We start from the raw sequence: 19,986 nt of genomic DNA, 5'->3' as shown, positions 1-19,986 counted from the left end.
TGAATTACTACCCAAGTATGGCAACGAGTAAACCAGCAGCCGAAAATGGCACCCCCCCCCCCCCCCCCCGATTGCCGCCATCTTGCCTGTTTGCCACATTAGTGATCACGTGACTTAAAGATGGCTGCGCCCAGAGGTCGGTCAGGTCAGATTGGCCAGATCACAGCCAGCAGATGGGCTCTCTGGGGATGTGTTCCAATCTTACTCAAATGGATCCGAGATATTCCGGCGAATCAAGTCACGTGACAAGACAGGTGGACGCGGGTAGGTTTTTGAACGCAACGGGTACAAAACCTTTTCCCGAGAGTTAGAGTAAATTTTGGAGCACGGCGACACGGCCGCCTGAATGCGAGCGCCTATCCAGAGATCTGCCCGTGCCTAGATCTGGGGACAACGCCAGCGTAGGGAAAACCGCCCGTAGGGAATCCGTTCGGGTGGTGGTGATGATGATGATAGCGTCACGTATGACTCGCACGCTGGCGCCGCCCTGGCCTCGCTGTTTTCAACGGTTCTCAGTTTGAACTTCGGATGTGGTTGCTCTGTTGCTTTTGTGAATGCTAGCGGCATAACTGGCATAACGCCGACCCAGATAAGTACAAGTGCATGATTTGTGACAGGTGCTTCAAGAAAATCTACAACTTAAAGAGGAACCTAAAGGAGGTTGACGGCATTGACGGGACGCTGACACGAGCTGGATCACACTGTCCGCTGCCGCCTTGCATGCGATCTGTGTCCAACGGCTTTTGCGTTCCATTGGGGACTTGCTGCGCTACTTTAAAGCGAAACACGGGTTCGTCGCGAGGCGTGAGGAGTTAAAGTTCAATTTGTTGAAAGGTAAGTGCACTCGCTTACTTTTGTACAAAAGAAAAATCGATCATAATGTCTACCACTGTTACAAAACACGGTGTGGGCCTATAGCAGAAAAGATATAATTCAAGCTCTTGTTTAAAGACTAAAAAAATCTGAAAAGAGACGACAATTCATTACAACAAATTTGCATCCGCACCAATGGTGACGATTGCACAGAGGGATAAAATACACTCGTTCCTCTATTAGCACGAGCTGGCACATGAAATCCCAGCATATGTTAAATTAATCAAAAGTATTGTTGGGCTAGTTTGATCATCTCGAAAACATTGCAAAATAAGAGGATAAGAACAGAAACGCAACGAGCGTTACCATCTAGTATCGGCTGACTGTTAAATGCGTGTTTAGAGAAGTACGAGAAGAAAGTTGGTCTGTTAATTTTCTTTCTTTCCTTTTTTTTCTTTTAGGGGGCTCGTTCATCTTTCTGGAGCATCAAAATGCTACATTGCCTTTCTTTGAATCTCAAAATGTTGCACTCTTTTCGATAGTAGCACTTGTCCTGTCCCTCTCTCGTCTTTTGTGCAAATTGTTTTCGAGATGCCTAAAACTTGCTGTGCGGTACGAGTTTATTCTTTCGTTCCCTTCTGAAAAGTGCTTTCAAAGTGGTAGTTTGTGACGTCGTATACAGAGCTCTTTTGTTCTGCAGGTGCACGGTCCTCAAAAAGTTTGCACACCAACTGCACTAATCAAGGCTATGCACGCTCAGCGTGCTCCCGGAGAGTTGGCAATCAGTTCATTGCATGACATTTCAGCGACACACAATGTTTCATCGACAGCTCAGATTAGCTTTTTTTCTGTAATAAGCTGCATGAGACTGTCGCCGCGACAGTCTCGTGCAGTGTCGGTAAGGTGGGTTAACATTTTTGTAATGAGCCGCTGCGAAGCTGCGTGAACGCAGTCAGGCAGGTGGGTGGGTGGGTTAATGCGTACCCCAGTGATACATGCAAGATGAAATGTCCCTACAGCGTGCAATTCGCATAACAAGCATCAATGAAACGATTGTGTCTACGAAACGCGTGTTCATGAAAAGTTGTCCACGAAACATACTTTTACGAAGCGAGTTTCAATAAAATGAAAGGGACCCCTTATGGAGTGGCATGCGCTGTGCAGAGCCGTATATTGAGAGAGTTTGGCCAGTGGGTGTGGCAACGAAGGCGCCGAAAAGGAGAAAATTAAATGAAAGGAAGAGAGTGCCAAAGGAGCGAGAGAGAAAGAAGGGAGCAGAGAGGAGACCGCCATTTTTCCGCAACGCTGTCGGAGACTGCTCAGAGAAGAGCACTGCTGAGGCTATGCGTCGTCTGCTACGGGCCAACTTCTTCTTCGCCTGAATAAACGTTTGTGGCCTTACGGTGAGAAAACTTCATTTATTAGCTTTTTAACCCACTGAGGAATAACAGTATATCATTTTCTTGCCAGAGACAGCGATATAAAAGGAAATAATCGTGATATAGATGCCGATCCCATGCATTCCGCTGGGAGAATGAACGAAAATGGCGGCCCTCCCCGCTCAGCTGGGAGCAGCCGGGAGTTCACATGCATGCGCTCATGCCTCTCGCTCTGCGCCGTGTGCTGATTGGCTCACTTGGGAGGAGGGCGTTACGGCGGCGAGATCATAGACTGACCAAACTCTCCCCATAAACGGCTCTGACGCAGTGTAGCCGAAAACCTATATTTGACGTCGTAATTGGTGAATGGGAAACATGGATATCTTGCATTTGCCAATAATTTTTCACCAAATAATTGTCATATTTGAATTCATGGGGTAAAACCAGGCAAGAATTCACCTCCAACTATATTTTTAGGAACCACTTCAGCTTTCTTTAAGCCATGTTAAGCCATGTTACTTTACAAACACGACTTTCACATCAGGACATCAACAGGATCGCCTCCTAAAGCACACCTGTGTATGGGAATAGCCATACTTCCAGCATATATACCTACCTTATAACGTCCTGGAGGAGGATTTTACCACATGCAATTGATTTAGCACTGAATTGTTTGTGCGGTAACATACTTCCTCGTTATGTTACGGTATGGTAGGTCAAGAAAGAGTTGAATGAACGTCTGAGCCCTTTCTAATACAAAATCTAATGTAAATTTTTATTCCTTCAGCTAGTGCATGTTCTCGTGCACCGACGCTAAAGCTTGTGGATAGGACATAAGCTTCAGCACAAACCTGGCCCACCTGATTGTAGCGGCTTTGGCTGTTGCCACAGATATGTATGATGGGAATATGGCTACCTGGGGAGTGGAGCAGAGGGGTCATAGTGTTACCCTAATATCCCGAGAGATAGCCCACCTAAAATCAATAAAAAATTGGCTCAAAATAAGGAGTGTGCTCACTTGCAGTGTGAAGCAATAATGGCTCTATTTGCCAGTCGGCAACGGTTCATTATGTCCCGCCATAGCTAACTCGACACTATAACTAGACACATTATATCCCGCCATAGCTAACTAAAAGAAAAAAAGCAAATGAAGCCAAAAACTGGGGTGGCTTACCTTTCGGGGCCGGGGCATCTCAGAATTTTACGGTAAGCATATATCTCGCGTCTACAGTTTACATGGTACCAACATACTGGGGTTTTTCAGCTGCTCTTGTGACTGCCACTATGATGGGACTTGACTCTTTTCTAGGGGTGTATGAATACTTTAATATTTGAATACAAATTGAATAGTAAGCTCTAGGATAATTCGATTCGCGAATAAAATTCGTAGTGTTTGGTTAACCGAAGATTTAATATGTTCTGTGAAAGATGCGCGGTCGACACGGAGCCAATGAAACTTGTGCTCCCTCTCCGTTGTAGTGCGCACTTGCATTGAACTTATGAATGTGCAAAACATTTTTTGTTTTGTTTTCCCGTCACTTGCATAGCAGGTGCACTTGCAAACACCCCACATGTGGAGTGCAGTGAACTTGTTCTTGGAGACCGTAGTGTTTTGGAGTGCACCTACTATGTGGGCATTAAGAGCACGAAAAAACCATGGACCGCATGCTACAGCTAAAAGTCTGATCGGGATGTACATTTAGTGAAACAAACATGAAGATGTTTTAAAGCAGGGGAATATATGATGTGACTGACATACCACTCTTAATTCAGGCCATTTCATTTTAAGCTTTCTTTCTTCTCTGCCTGCCAGAATTCAGTGACTGGAGGGAGGCTGAGGAAGGCAGAGAGCACGTTCACTTCGTTCTTCACGACGGGCCCAAGGGACGAGATGAGGGTGTCCTGAAAATGTATTGCTGCTGCCACCGCTCTGGATCATTTCAGAGCAAGAGGTAAACGACAACTGAGAGCCCAGGGCACTTGTAAGACTAATGTGCAATGCTTAGCCACAATTCAAGCAACAGAGAAAGATGGCAAGGTGACAGTAGAGTACCAGGCAGAACACTACGGCCACCTGAAGGAACTGAAGCACCAGCGCCTCTTTACGACTGAGAAGGAGGCTTTAGCTGATAAACTAAAGCAAGGCATCCCCGCCCGTAAAGTTCTGGTAGACGCACATTCTTCCCCTGGCAGTGAGGTGAGCAGGCTACATTTGCTCTCAATGAAAGACATTGGCAACATCTCCGTCGAGCATGAAATTCTGACGAAAGAGCTACGGCACAAGAATCAGTGGAGGAACTGAACAAAGTCAGATTCCCCAGTCCTGTACTGACATGGAAGAAGGAAAACAAAGAGAGCTTTGAGCTTGCCCTGATGACTGTCCCTCAGAAAGAACTCCTCACAAAGCTTGGCTTGGCCCCAAGTTCCTGTGCATTGACTCTACTCATAATACAAATGGCCACAATCTGCAAATGAAGACTCATGACAGTTGCAGAAGATCAGTCAGGCATGCCATGCACATATTTGATCTCAATGTAACTAGGCACCAAGACTATGAAACGCTCCTCAAGGCCATAAAGGTAATGCATGGGAGGAAGTGATGGGCTGTGCCCAACATTGGATGCTCTGCTCCTGGCATGTAAGCCACAACTGGGCTCTGAAGTTGCAGTCGGTCCAAGATATAAGCAAACCCGTGACTGTCTTTGCAACGAGTTGTGGGCGCTGAGAAATTGCAAAGATGAGGGTCAATTCCAACGAGCTTTGACGGGCTTCCTCTGTCAGAAACTACTGTAAGTGGAGAGGCTGACCCAAAACTAATTCAACAAGTACAGGAGTTTGTTCAGTACTTTGGGCAATACCATGGTGGCAGAGCAGAACAGTGGGCGCTCTGCTTCAGAAAGGGCATTCCTTTTAATACTACCAACCACTTGGAGGCAACGTACAAGGACCTGAAGTCACATTACCTGCATGGAACTCACAATCAGAGGCTCGACAAGCTGTTGATGACCCTCTTCGAACTGACCCAGTACCGCCTCTACAAGCGTCTCGAGTCGCTCGTAAAAGGAAAAACTGATTGGCATGATGCAGCCCTTTTTCGGAGGCACCAGGAGAGGATGAAAATTCCAGCATCAGATGTAGAGCAGCTGCAAAATGGCAATGGCTGGCTTGTAAAGTCTCAGTCCCAGGCAGAGAGAAGCTACCATGTTGTGAAGGGCGACCCCTGCCAGAGTTGCATGCTCCGTTGCAAGGACTGTGACATCTTTATCGACAGTTACAAGTGCACTTGCAATGACAGCCTGATTTCAACATCAATGTGCAAGCATATTCATGCTGTAGCTTACCTGGGGCTTCATGTGACGACAGTGAAGGAGGTTGACATTAAGCCAGGTGTAAAAATGCCAGTAACATCATGTGAAGCAACAGGCTTTACGTAAGATGATGAGCCACAGTCCCTCTTGGATGACATTCGGCAGGGTATTGAGGTAGGGATGAAGAAGACTCAACCAAATTCAGAGGACAACATATGTTTGGCAATGAGTGGACTGAACAAGTCCCTCTCCAGGAAGAAATTGACAAGCTCTTCAAGCTCCCTGGTGTTGAAATACCGTACCAAGGCCCAAGTACTTGACTCTGCTCCCGATGAGACTTCTCCAAAACCTAGGGTTGTCCCCCACAACAAAAAGATGGAAGAACAACCACGGTGCTTTCCCACCAAAAAGAAACGCCCTGGTTCTGGTCCCATGCATGGCAAACCTCCCACCAGCTTGGAGCAGCAGCACATCATGGAGGGCCTTGTAGCCAGGTGAGTTCCTACAGAAGGAGCAGCATCCGCTCAGCCCCCTGTGGATGTTCCGAGCATGTCTGCTCGCCCTCAAAGAGCATGGCTACTTTGCAAATCAGTAGTTTTGACAATTGGACTACAAAAAGGGGGCAGTGTCCCTCTTGCAAAAAGGAATGGCGTGTTAGACAGCTTGGATTTCTTTCCACTTTGGAGAATGTCAAGAGATGCTCGAGCTAAAGGCAAGAGGGGCATCTCTTGCCATCCTCCAACAGGCTACGTTAGGCGAGACATTATATGCTGACCTTAATCATAATGCTTTTTTAACAACCAGGTATTGGGAATTTTATTTTAGTTGATGCAGAACGGTTGTCTCTAAATTAACGGGGAACCATAGCGCCTCGAAATGCTCGTTTATGAGCGTGCCCCTCGCTGAAACTGGCGCTTTTTTTAGATATTACTGTACGAGAATATGCAGCTTTTTCCACTTTGGATAATGTCAAGAGGTGCTCGAGCTCGCCATTCTCCAACAGGTGGCTTATGTTATCAGCTGGTCTTAATTGGAAAAGTGTTTTAATGGCCAGAGCTTGCCAATTTAATTTCAATTATACAGGTTATTTCTAAGTTAATGTGTAACCATTTTACCTCAAGTTGCCTGTTACATGCTTATTTCTTATTTTGCATACTGCTGCACAAGAATGTAAAAGTTGCAGTTCCCACGACATACCAAATTATTTTAGTATATGACTTATATGCTTTAGGATATAATGGTTTTCTTGCTAATAAGTGCCTATAATCACTGTTTCATTGTTTTGTGAGCCAAGAGGGAGTGACCACTGGCGACCACAAGCATGAGGATCTGCTACAGGAAGCATAATCATGTAAGTCATCCCTGTGTGCATGGGATAGTTTGTAACGGGCTAGGTGAGATTCAATTGCCAGCTTTTTAAAAAGCGATAACTCAGAGGAGAGTAAAAGTACAAGCAAGCTGGTGAATTGCAGACGAAAACCTGAAACACCGGAAGGAAAAAGGATACTAAAAAGAGGATGACACACACACACCGTCTTGAACACAGCTGAAGGTTTATTCCAAGTCACACACCCAGACTGTCAGCAAGGGCGAACAAAAGAAGAAATGCACTCGACGCTTCCACACATACCAAGGTCAACCAACTGACAACAAAAAAAATTGCATTGGTCAAAAAGTTTGTACTTGCTTGTGAATCACCATCAACAAGACACTTACACAATTTCCAGCAGAACCAATACTAAGAGTTTCTTTTACCACACGTTTGAACTGATATCGCTTGGCTTATCACCGTGGTGGCCATCCAATTCGAATGACAACTGTTGCAAACTTGTAAATGTACTAGTTTCTGAATTTGGGGACAGCAGGAGAACACACCTTTTATGTTCCATGATGCACTCATTAACATAACATCCACTTTAAACTATGTATGAAAACCCAGATGCCAAAGGAATATTATAAACACTACCTTCTTGACATTCAGTGGCAGGATTCCTATGCGTTTCCCTGCAACCTGTTCTACCTCTTGTAAAAGGAGTCGACCTACTTTATCTGAAGTCTTCAGAAGCACGTTATCATGGTCACTCTCGTCGTTCTGAGGCCGTCTTGTCTTCACAGGCAATGTGAGACTCACTCTGAAGACAAATTCGGGGTCTTCAGCATCGCTGCGTGTCCGAACTGCTGCAAGAAACGGCTCTTTTTCTGGGGACCATCACCGCCATTAGCATTCCTCATGCGTGTCGCCATTTTTAAATCCATGTTGCCAGGCCAACAACTGCTGTCAGGCTAAACACATTGCAAAAGCTCAAAATACTTTTTTTTTTCTGGCGACTTTTTAGGATGAAAACAAACCGAAACCAATTTTTGACCGTAACTTGTCTTTGACGAATGTGACTCGTCATTGGTGATATTTGTACAAAGTAATAACGTGCACAGCTCGGACCAATGTAATTTAGCACACAGGTGGAATATAATTGAGACATTGCCTGCCCGTTTTTTTTATCTCTTCTAGTTTTTTTTTTTTCTTTTTTTTGACCATAGTTTCAGGTGTCAACCGTCAGCTTGCCTGCACGTGATCCATTTCTTTTTTTTTTAAATAAAATTGGCCATTTTTAGCTATATTATTGAACAGAGCTCACCTTAGTGAACAAAAAAAAAAGAAAAAAAAAAACTACTTTTTTTTTGTAGTTTACGCATGAAAACCAAATTACATTTTAGGCCACTGTCTATTTTGGCAAAGGGAGGCAGAAAATACATAAGCCAAGTTTACTTCCTTCCCATTCCCTCAGTTTTTCAGTCGTAATAAACGGCACGGTGGCCCAAAAGGCTGTTTGATGATATTGCACAGAAAGGAGTAGGCATTCACCCATAAAAAGTGTTGTTTCCTTAAGTGTGGGGGGCTCAAACTTTTATATAATTAATGCACCATCTAGATCACTTCTGTAGTAAATCATACCACGATAGGTCAAGATAGCAATTTATGTTGTTCCTTCAAAGGGTTATGCCGCATTCATACTCCTGCAAGAGTTTTACAAATCAAGAGACTTGTATGACTGAATCATGCCAGTTGTGGACTAGCTTGTTAAAGGCGCCATATAAATGACGACATGAGCCATCGATTTTAGTGGCACCAACTTTTTGTCGAAGCGCCCATTAGAATTGTCAAAGGTAACGTTATCAACGCAGTTTGTCTGTGCAACGCCATCAATGCAGTTTGTCTGTATCACTGCCGTTCAAGGTCCGGTAGCTAGCCCAAATAGTCTAGCATCACATACGAGGTTCGTTGGCACAAAATGCCACAACAAATGAAGTTCAGGCACCTTGTGCAGCCTAACCAACAAACGTACACCCCATACTGCAACGGCAAAAGCACAGAGCTCGGCCGCTTCTGTCCACATACCTTCTGCGCATGCGCAGGTTTCCTGCCGTGTTGGTAAACAGAACACGCCGCACGTCGGTGTATACACCTTGCCAATTTGTAATTTATGTGATGAAGATTTCTACAGAACTGAAACATATCGGCTGTTGCTGAATTGTGCCAAAAACATTAAGGGTGATTTCAAATAAGATCAACCAAGGGGTGGCTGGTCGACATTTCAGTTCAATTGATATTTTTATGTCATTGCCTAATATCCGGTATTTGCAACTCCAACGCCCTATACGTGGTGCGGTGGTAGTTCCAAGATGGCGGAAGAGACGAAGATAGATTCTTCAGGATTTCACATGCACCTGCTTGTTCACGCTTGTCAGTGCGCTAAAAATGATTCATTTGTCTACAAATGCGAAGCAGTTAGGGCAGGATTTAATTACAGGTGACGGAGATATTGATGCGTGGTAGAAAAACGAGCATACTGATATTTAAAAGTTGCAGAAACCCCAGCTTGCGAAGCTTTGTGGTTTGCGAGCGCATTTTAGGCACCAACCACGTCACTGTTTGTGGCAACATATTTTTGAGGGCGATGAAGATAATGGTGGCCATTAGTGCTCTAAAAAGTGAGCCGTGCGCGGTGACCATCAAGCTCCGGAAGAGCAGCGTTCACAGTATTGATCTCTTCGTGTCACAGGCTCGCAACTCGCTGCTCACCTTCTAGGTTTTAGTGCATTGCAACACGTGGATCAAACGGCTGTATGGTTATTGATAGGAAGTTTGTCACCGCAAGCTACCGTGCGGTGTAGCATTGCAACCGGAAGCTCGCATTGCGTCTTTCAAGAACAATTTTCAGCTCACGCCTGGAGCGTTGCCGTGCTCACGGTAGCCTGCGGTAACGCTATGCTGAAACTGCCTATTAACATAATTGGCATGTTTAGGGGTTTTATTTATTGCTCTTTAAAAAATATATATTTTAATATATCATAAATTTTTTGTTGTGTGTTGCAACATTGCTGTCCCTCGGCAAAACTGCCCGTCCTAAGCTCTTGTCAACGTTACTAGATTACCTCACTTGTGGAACGCTCGTAGAAGGGGGTACCTCCCCTCACTCGCTTCAGTCCGCCTCCCGTCGTTCGAAGCGCCATCTAGATTTTCGTTTACGAACTGTGTGCTCCATAGAGGGCTGTGGAACACCATCTAGACGCTGAGCTTCAAAACACATGTATTCCATAAAATACACTGCAGTTACCATAGCAGCCGTGTGGCGCGTTGATCGACGAGAGGCGAGTCGTAGTGAGTGAGGGGAGGTACGGCTCGTTCATACTGCGTCTATGAGCAGTTCCTTAACTGAGCTAATCTAATATCATTGGCTCTTGTCACAAACGGCTGGCTAACAGAGACACACTTAAAATTCTTTGAGCATTTCTTTATTTCCTTTGTAATTACTTGAAACCAAGTATGCATATCCTGTCTTTCAAGAGAGGCTTGAAACAAATTGTCATGTTCCTTATAACGGACTTGAAACGCAAACCCATTCTTGATGTGTATTGCTTGACATACTGTTGCGTGACCAGATTTTTCCTACTTAGGGCAAAGAATAGACTTTTTGTAGACTGTATGCTGAAGCTCTGCACTAGTAGCGGGAGCGTTTGCAATCAGCTTGAGCATAGATTGAGCTGGCGGCCATGCACAAGACTAGAAATCCGCAGCGGATGCGATGTACGAAAAGTCCCTAACGAAATTAGACATTGCGGTTTTTTGTGCATTGTTGTTGCAAAGTGGAACACAAGAATTCCTATTTTAACATGCTCACTTTTTTCGTTACAAGTGCTTCACACACGAAGGCCGACAGTCCCTGCCACCGTTTTTCCCGCCGCCGCCGCTGCTCCCGCTCCTCTGGTTCTCTGTTCATACGCAAGAGGGCGAGTGGCGGGCTGGCATTGCAAATAAATGAACCCACATTTATGTTTCTTCAGAAAAAAAAAAAGCTGGGGTCACAAAAAAAAACAATATTCATGTTGAGGTGGACAGTCGCATTCATGCATTCTATCGGAGCAGGCACCTTTGAAATAAAAGAACAATCTATGGGTACATGTTACTGGAAAGTTTAATAATATCAATTCATGACAATACACTTTTTCTTCCAAAAAATGCTAAACAGGCCTGCTCGATCGATTGCCTGCGAAATATGGGAGCCTGTACCTTAAAGGAACACACAAGTGGATTTTTAGATTGTCTATTTATTGTTGTAACTCAATCTATAGGCTCTAAGCATCCTAAAAAACCTGAAATCACATTCAAGAGCGGCCAATTTCCCTATTAAAAGTACAATCAAAAATTTTTCCGCGCCTCTCTTTCTGCATTGTGGCACAGAACACTAGGGGGTGCCACGAGACGGGAAGGCAGCAGGGGAGGGCACGTGACAGTAAATCACGAGTGACGGTTTCCCGGCGGACTGACTTTTCGAAGGCGCGCATATTCGAAAAATTTAGTTCGGCGGGAAGCCGTCACTTGTGACTGGCTGTCGCATGCCCTCCCCTGCTGCCTTCCAGTCTGGTGGCACCCCCTGGTGTTCTGCGCCATGGCGCAGAAAGAGGGGCGTCGCACAATCTTTGATTGGACTTTCGATAGGGAAATCAGCCATCCTTGAATTCATTTCGGGTTTTTTAGGATGCTTAGAGCCCATAGATTAGGTTACGACAATAAATAGACGGTATCAGAATCCACTTGAGTGTCCCTTTAACAAAATAATTTGTAATGGTTACACCAACAATGTCAAAATAATTTTCTTTGTTTCTGATTGATTGTTTCTAAACAGTACTAGTCTTCTCTTAATGTTATTGTTTTAGTTATTTAGTTTCAAAGATCTCTGCTCCAATAGTGCGCGTGAATGCGACCGTCTACCTTTATGTGATCTAAAATTTCTTGCGCGCCCAGATTCTTTTTCTGATGAAAAATAAACATGTTTATTTACTTTGGACATTAGGCAATGACATATAAAAATATCAATTGACTTGCAAATGTTGACCAGCCATCCTTCGGCCAATCTTACCCAAAATCACCCTTAAATTGCCCAAAACTGCACCAAAATACCTCCATAACTTTTTTTTTTTTTTTTTTTACAAATTTTTTTTTATATAATAAGTTTTTGCTGCGACATGTTTTACTTTGAATTTCGTAGCTCCAAATTATTATTATTTATTTATTTATTTATTTTGTTTCTACGTTGCCTTAAAATGTGGACTTTTGTGCTCCTAAGCTGCTCCAAAATGTACATGTTCTGCTCCTGAACTGCTCCAAAAAATTTGTACAGAATTTGTTTTAACTGTCTTACCCAGTCATGGGCAGTACCTATACTCTCTTTTACTTTAAAGGCACACTGACAACCTCCCCCCCCCCCCATTTTTTTTTTTTTACAATTTTTTGTTAGGCGTTTGAATACTATTTAATTAATATTGTGCTACAGAGTTACATATTTTTATTAATAAAGCCAAAAAACGCAACTGCTCGAAACCAAAACCCCCGCATTACATGGAGAGGTCGAGAGGAGAAAGTGAGTGGCGGAAGTCACGTGGCTGCACCTGACCGTGCAATTTTTTTTTCTTTCTTCCACGCCCAGCAGACGAAATGCATTGCGGGATTTGTTTGCCGTGCGATTCCTTTGCAGTTATGTTTGTTCCGCTCGCTGTTCTGTACTTCAAGATGAGTTGTTTTGTACATTTAAGTGTTGGCAATTAGTAGTGAGTGCCCGTGGTGTAGCATCCGCTGGTGGATTCTGTCACCTTTTGCTACAGCAATTATTGATTATGTGCAGGTGCCTGGACCTCGAGACCGGTGACCTTGGAGATGTCAGCAAGGCTACAGGGTGATTTGTTCACCGCAGGGCTGTGCAATTTAGTGGCATGGAACTAGTGTCTCACCTCGGAGATCTCCATGGCGAGTGAACAGTGTAAGGCTGGTGGGGCAAGAAGTTTATTGGAAGGTTTTCTCATGCCATGGGGATGAACATTCGTGACAGGTTCATCTCCCAAACCAGCTACGCAATAGACGCAAGCCTGCTAAGTCACTGGGACATGGATGCATTACAGTAATTAGTGTGTGGTACAGAGGACTTCTAGGGACAAGGCAGGAGACGAACATGCAATATTTATATTCTGCCCATATTCAGTGAACAACCCCCCCCCCCCTCCCCCCGAGGTCACGTGACTCCCCCGGAGCATATTAAAGAATGAGGGGAGGAGGAGGGGTCTACCCTCCCCTCAGTACCCTCCTCCTCCTCAAGAGCTGCGCTCCGATTTGGCGTTACAGGGAGTTGTAAATGGCTTTCACTTTTTAGAGCGCAGCTCTTAGGCGCCCGTTCCCGGCTCGAGCGGCGTCGGCGTAACCGCGAGTAACCCTCGTAACCCTCCTGAGGGTTACGAGGGTTACTCTCACGAGGGTTGCCTTCACGAGGGCTACGAGGGTTACTAACCTTCGTAACCCTCACGAGAGTTAGTTACCCTCAAAAGGGTGACCCTCATGAGGGTCATGATAGTTACTCTCACAAGGGTCACGATGCCCTCAGAAAGGTTACTAGGGTTACCTCGCGAGGGTCACGATGGTTATCCAGGTCACGTGACCCCCTCGGGGTCACGTGACCTGCCGATACCCCGTTGATGTCACCGGCATCCCCATTGTCATCATCATCAGCGATGACGTCATCAGTGACGTCACTGATGACACCATCGCTGATGATGACGATGCGGATGCCGGTGACCTCATCAGTAACGTCATTGATGACGTCATCAGTGGCGATGACGTCAACGGGGGGTCACGTAACCTCGGGGGGGGGGTATCCGCAGGTCACGTGACCCCGGGGGGCTACGTGACCTGGATAACCATCGTGAACCTTGTGAGGGCAACTCTCGTGACCCTCGTGAGGGTAACAAAGGTAACTCATGAAGGTAATAGTGAAGGTCACTGATGACGTCATCAGCATTGTCGCGTGACCTCCCCCGACGTCAGGTGACACCCCAAGGTCACGTGACCCCCCGCCACCCGAGGTCACTTGACCCCCCCCCCCCCAGTACCCTTCCTTCCTCCTCCTCCTCAAGAGCTGCGCTCTAATTCGGCGTTACAGGGAGTTGTAAACAGCTTTAATTTTTCTTGTAAAATTAAAAAGCGTAGTTCTCTTTGTACAAAAAATAAGGCCAAGAAACTTGCCAGGGTCTACGGCGGGCAGCGACCCAGACGACCAAGTCCACTAGCGGGTTGTGCTTGGCGTTCGTATTGATAGATGGCGTCTGGAGCAGCGTTCGAAAGTGCAGCCGACCAGTGAAAGAAAGCAGATGACACGTAGACAATATCCGTTGACAGCAAAAGCACAGTCGTTATGCAGACGCATTTTTTTCCCTTTTACTTTAAGTTTTGCTTTTATTATCGGCATTAATTTTTTAACCGAAAGTACATTTTAAAAAGGTTTTTAATTTTAATAAACCGTGGTGGTCGCGAGCCGTCGCTATGAGGAAGTAGCGCCATCTGTCAACACGAACACCAAACACCCCCTACTGGACCCCTGTCGTCTGTGCCACTGCCTGCCGTAGACCCTAGCAAATTTCTTGGCTATGCTTTGTAATTTTCCAAGAAAAAACTGACCTGTGGAATACACCTTTGACGAAAAGTTTAGATTGCTACGTGCAGGCGTCGATTTTTACAGTCCATTTTAGATCGAGCCTGGCGACCTGGATTACCTTATATTTGTAAGAGGTTCATAAAATTGTTCACTGCAAACACATATCAGCAATCTTAATAATTAGTGAGTCATGTTTTATTTTCACTTCATTTGGGTATGTTTACGATAAATATTGAGCGAATAAAGTACAATTAAAAAATTGGGTTTGTAGAACAAGTAATAAATAATGGACGCCAGCAATTGACTCCGTAACTGTGACGTCATGAGTCCAAACAAACCATTGCTAGGGTTGATGTTGCGGACAAATACATGTGGCTAGGTTTTGCTACGGAAACCCGACTGTTCAAAAATCAGGAGTAGGATTTAAACTTCTAGAATTCACAGATACAGAAAGCTTGAATGTCTTATATGTTTAGACAGAAGTGTGCCAATAATTGCTTGTTTCTGAAATATTTACAACTGCAACTTCCAGTCCTCAAGATGCCTGCAGCGGACTACGAACACAAGAAGTATGCCGTCTGCCACAAGCTGGCACCATCGTTGGAATCGTGTGAATAAAGACTATATTCTGAAGTTGTATTTGTTTGAAATATAATGACCTTCAGACACTTATAAGAATTCATAGTGGGGTGCAATGCAAAATATAGTTCATTGAAAGTCCAGTCGTCGATCGAGGTGATTGTCTGCTAAAAGGTTGCATTGCACCTGTGAGAAAAGCACTTCAGGCGATCGGTTGAGATCCCAAATTTTTTTTGCGGACTCGCCCTATGTGAGAGTGCTTCATACCTGGTTGTAACAATCGCGTGAAGAGAGGTTCTTGCAATTTCTTCAGATTCCCGCAAGACCCCAAAGCGTGAGAGAACTGGATAAAAAAACAAGGTGAGTACATGTAGCACTGGCGGTTAGTTGCCTTGATGTAAAAAAAGGGCCAAACACAACCAAGAGCACGTAAAACCCATATTCTGTTCGGTCATATTGTTTGAAAATCTGGCGGTATATTTATATCTTATTACTATAATATTGATAAAGTAGTTGCATGCAAGTAGTAGTGAGAGTAAAATCCAGATCAAACTTTTGGTAGTCTTAAAGGCCCGTTCACACTCTTGCGGCCCCAAGAGAGACCAGACCGGTTTTTAAGCCTCTTGCGATCTCTTGGGACCAGCTCCGCTGTAGCGCATCCGATCCTAAGAGATCGCAAGAGGCTCAAAAGCCGGTCTAGTCTTACTCGGCCACAAGACTGTGAATGGCGCTTAAGGCCCGTTCACTCTTGCAACCGAGTACGACTGAGAAAGACGAGACTTGTTAAAGCCTCTCAAAATTTCTTGGGACGAGAGAACACGCTGGCGCCATCTATGCAGTGGCCCTGGAACTGCATTTAACAAGAGCGAAGGTTTTGCGGTATTTCCGAGGTCAAATGTGCGTAATACCTGCGGTGCCGTCCGCAGCTGCGGTGGCGCTGTGGACGGCACTGCGCGTGCGCAGACGCTTCAAGTCACGCGAATTCAGTTTCTGCGCACGCGCAGTGCCCACACCTGGTGTGGGCAAATGCGGGCTTGTTTGTAAACAGCGTGTCGGTCTATCAGAAAGGCTTGTTTATAACGTTGACAAAACTTTTCGAGCCAAGAAAGAAAGGATAATGCGCGACAAATAGAAAATATGCCGGACTGTCAAGTTTACACTGCTACCCAATAGATGGCGCGAATGTGTCCTCTCGTGAGAGGTTTCAAGAAACCCAGTTTTAAGAGGTCGCAAAAGTGTGAATGCGCCTTAATATTTTTATGGTAAAACGGCGTTCAGAAGTATGCCTGTGTCCATACGCTATCCGGTTATTTTGTTTATTCATCTTTAATGATTTCTTTTCATTGTGCTCTTCATATGTTCTCCTGTTTGGACTAGCTTTTTAATTTAGTATTTAGTACAAGCCTCAATAATAATAATAAAAACGACTTACCTCGAAGGCGTAAAATTTGTTTCTCATGGTGGCCTGCACTACGCCGGTAATGCACCTCGGGTCGTCGTCGTAACTGATTTGCATGAGGTAGGTTGATTTTACGGCATTTTCGCCCCTCCGAACAAAGCTATATTCTTCACAAGGAAAAAAAAAAAAAGGCACATTGCGGAGGTTTTTACGGTCATGATGATGCACTTGTTTTTGTTACTGGTTTACAGAAGCAATTCAATGAAGACGCCCGCTGCAACAGAGTTAGGGCAGCAAATGTATTGTGTCGTCTGCTATCAAAGCAAAGCGGAGTGTCATACTTTAGAAATGGTTTTCCTCGTTGCAATACGACACAGAGACGACAAGAACATCATAATTAGATATCAAGAAGTTAGATTGCTTACAAAAAATTATTGACTTGTAAGCAAAAATCTAGCCTCATGTGGAGCCTCCATGCATTAGCCCATAGCAACGCCCTTAGCAACGATTTGTTTGAAGAGTATTTGTTTGAACCCAGACGACATGTTGTGACACTTTCCCCGCAGACGCTGGAGGCCTTTCAAACGAAACAAACAAAAAAAAAAATACGGTCGTTTTCACAGACTTTCAGCTCGCTGAGGTGTCGTCCAACGTGGAGCTGTTGCACTGGAGCTTTCTGATCGCCTTGGAAATTGATTAAAAGTATTGCTACGTCTCACGCGTCAATCAGGTTGAAAACACGGTAGGCACCGGGAATAACGTGTCGGAACGCTTAAACGTCTGTCTCCCGTCGTACCTAAGTAACTGAAAAAGAACAGTGATCATGTTCAACTCGTCTGCGTCCTAATAGGCGCCCAACTCGGTCAGTCTCAGCGCACCTCCCGCACTCGACCAACGTGATAAGCGAAGCACTTTCACGTAGCCGTATCGAGGTAACAGAGATCTTCGCTATCTTCAGTTTCAATTGAACGTTTCGAATAACCATGTTCCTTGCACACGACGCAGATGCTATCTCGAGCTCCGAGGCCTGTACGCGCGGAATGCCCAACCATTCGGCTTCTTGAGACTGTAGTTCCATACCACGGAGTAGATGTTATTTTACAACGCCTACACACATGTAGATGTTACATGCTCACTGCATTCGCGGTACACGGATCTACTTACCCATCTCTGAGGGCTGTAGGTGCGACGACGAAGATAACAGCGGGGAAAGGCGTCATCAAAACTTAGAACGCAAGGAAAAAATCGACGGAGAACCGTTACAACATGGCGCCGGAATGTTTGTAAACATACTCTCGTTACCGTGCTTTGGTTCCCCGATTTCGAAACAAAATTGCGTTTAGCATATTTAAAATTATTTTCGCAACGTAGATAGCTTGATCAATTGAGTATATATATTCCCATTTTTTCTTTAAGTTAAATTGAGAGCTTAATGACTTCGCAATGAAGCACACTCTCATACTCTCGCAGATCAGCATAGGTTTGCTTCACCGAAAGACACCGCTGTATTGCAGGGAAAGGTGCTCGCTGGCATTGGCACAGGTGAAAATGTCCTGTCCAAATTCCCCTTCCGACAATACAGTACATATGCACTGTTAAGGTATTGGTTGTTGGGGGTGGCTTGTCTGTGGCCAGGAAGGCACACAGAGTCAGTTAAAAATGATTATTATGGAATAAAAATACTGGAAAGCAGCCTCAGACACAAGGATGAAGTAAAGGCACTAACACAACAAAACAATGGATGACCTTCAAGTGTAGTTTATTTTATGAAAAGGAAGCATTTTAGTCTTATTACATTAACACATACACCCATGCCAACCAGGCAGCTGGCAATCAGAGGGATAGAGCCTTACAATGAGGCAGTGCTAAACTCCAATTTATGAATAAAGATTTTTTTTTTTCACTTTGTTTTGTAAGAGATGTTGTTTTCCATCATGATTAGTTTCGCTCTCACCAACTATCCCAATCTACCACCCTACTTCAGCTCATTATGGGGGGCTAGTTACACTTGAAAAATCTGCAATGGCAAGAGGAATACTAGTGAGTTCATTTCATTGCCAGAAAATTGATGGCGTTGTCTCACATGGTAAGAACAATGCACGCTCATGAATGGACTGTGTGAGACCATCAAAGTGCAGGCAGTGACTCTACTTGATATTCTGGGGACTGAACACAACTGCCTCAGGCTACTCTTAGAGAGAACCATAACGGTGGTCAAGGAACCGGTACAGCAACACAAGCCCAGTTTACCTATGATATGTAGGTCTTCCATTCCCTTTGTAACAATATACAGGACACCAGATTGTGGGTTAGTACTTGAATTTCAGCATCGAAATACACGTGAAAATATATTCCTGGTCTCACAACATTCAAGGGAATAATGTATCTCGTTACATTTTCAACTGGGCTTGCCATGTCATCGTCCCAACTACCGAAATAGTTATCTTCTCCAAATGCTTCATCAGCTTGCACAAGCAGCTGACACCAGTTGAGAACAAGCTAAAAGATCATGAGGAGATACTTTGTAAAATGGCAAGACGGCGGCTTCTGTGATACTACAAAGCCAGTTTCCTTTAGACAATTTAACATAAGATTATCATATCAACCAAGTATCCCTCCACGGCGTAGCCCTCGAGCTCGGTCGGGGATGCCAAGCTTCTTTGCTTTGCACTGCGCGCTCGCACAAAGCTCCACCGGTTCACCAGACATGCTTGCATGAAGCTTCACACTTTACACGACAGCACTATGGCAAAGCATCTTAATTTTTGCGGGAGGTGGGGGGGGAGGCTCAATATTTTGCAGACCTATTTTCAGACTTCGAAAATATTCAAAATTACCGAATAGTCCTATTCGATTCAAAGTATGAGTCGATTACGGCATTATTCGCTTCAATATTTAAAAGTTATGAATATTTGCACAACCGTTGTCTTCAGCATTATTTACAATTTACAAGGAAGCTGCTATCATGTCTACCTTTCACGGGATCTTCTGAATCTTTCGTTCAAATCGTGATTATAAACTTTTGGACTTCGACCCAACGGAAACTATCCATCTGCACACTCCGCAAGGACAATTCACTGAGGCGGTCATTGGCCATCATTGATCGAAGTTTGTGTTATGTCAATCTGGGCCTACAAAGAGATTGTTCACCCCTGCAGTTTGTAAACATAAAAAAATAAAAATCTAGAATGGGTACATGAACACCTAGAAATGAGCCTTGAAGCTTTTCTCAGACTACAGTTTTGGAATGTTTCTCACAGAAGCCTTCCTTTTCGGAAAATAAAAGGAACTGTTCTAGTTCATCGGGGAAATCGTCCGACAGACCAGATTTATCCATTGCCTGGAATCACCACTGTTTCAACGAAAGTGTGCCGCAGTCGGCAATAAAAAGTAAACTGTAGGCAGACTTTGCTGTGAGCAGTGAAACGAGTTTTAAGTGAATGCGGAAGGTTGTCAATCATGCCAATATTGGTATGACAGTGCAAGTTCAGTGAGGCATCTTGAGGGTGAAGGTTGCCATTTGTGCCGAT

The 19,986-nt window shown here is 44.6% G+C and overlaps 2 long non-coding RNA genes across 2 annotated transcripts; one reads left to right on the top strand and one right to left on the bottom strand.

The window, feature by feature from the left end:
- Window positions 1-369: 369 nt before the first annotated feature.
- LOC115327206 lies at window positions 370-15,118 on the top strand. The gene is made up of 4 exons (XR_005717829.3): window positions 370-834; window positions 4,006-6,851; window positions 12,682-12,816; window positions 15,011-15,118. It is a non-coding gene; the product is annotated as an uncharacterized LOC115327206 (long non-coding RNA).
- LOC121048458 lies at window positions 15,113-18,984 on the bottom strand. Its single transcript, XR_005798973.2, has 2 exons — window positions 17,621-18,984; window positions 15,113-16,623 (listed from the first exon to the last, which is right to left on the bottom strand). It is a non-coding gene; the product is annotated as an uncharacterized LOC121048458 (long non-coding RNA).
- Between the last annotated feature and the right edge of the window lie 1,002 nt (window positions 18,985-19,986).

Source organism: Ixodes scapularis, unplaced genomic scaffold (assembly GCF_016920785.2).
Source record: "Ixodes scapularis isolate PalLabHiFi unplaced genomic scaffold, ASM1692078v2 PGA_scaffold2__306_contigs__length_199485367, whole genome shotgun sequence".
NCBI lineage: Eukaryota > Metazoa > Arthropoda > Arachnida > Ixodida > Ixodidae > Ixodes > Ixodes scapularis.
The sequence above is the reverse complement of the archived record's forward strand: the minus strand, read 5'-3'. Positions and strand labels throughout refer to the sequence as shown.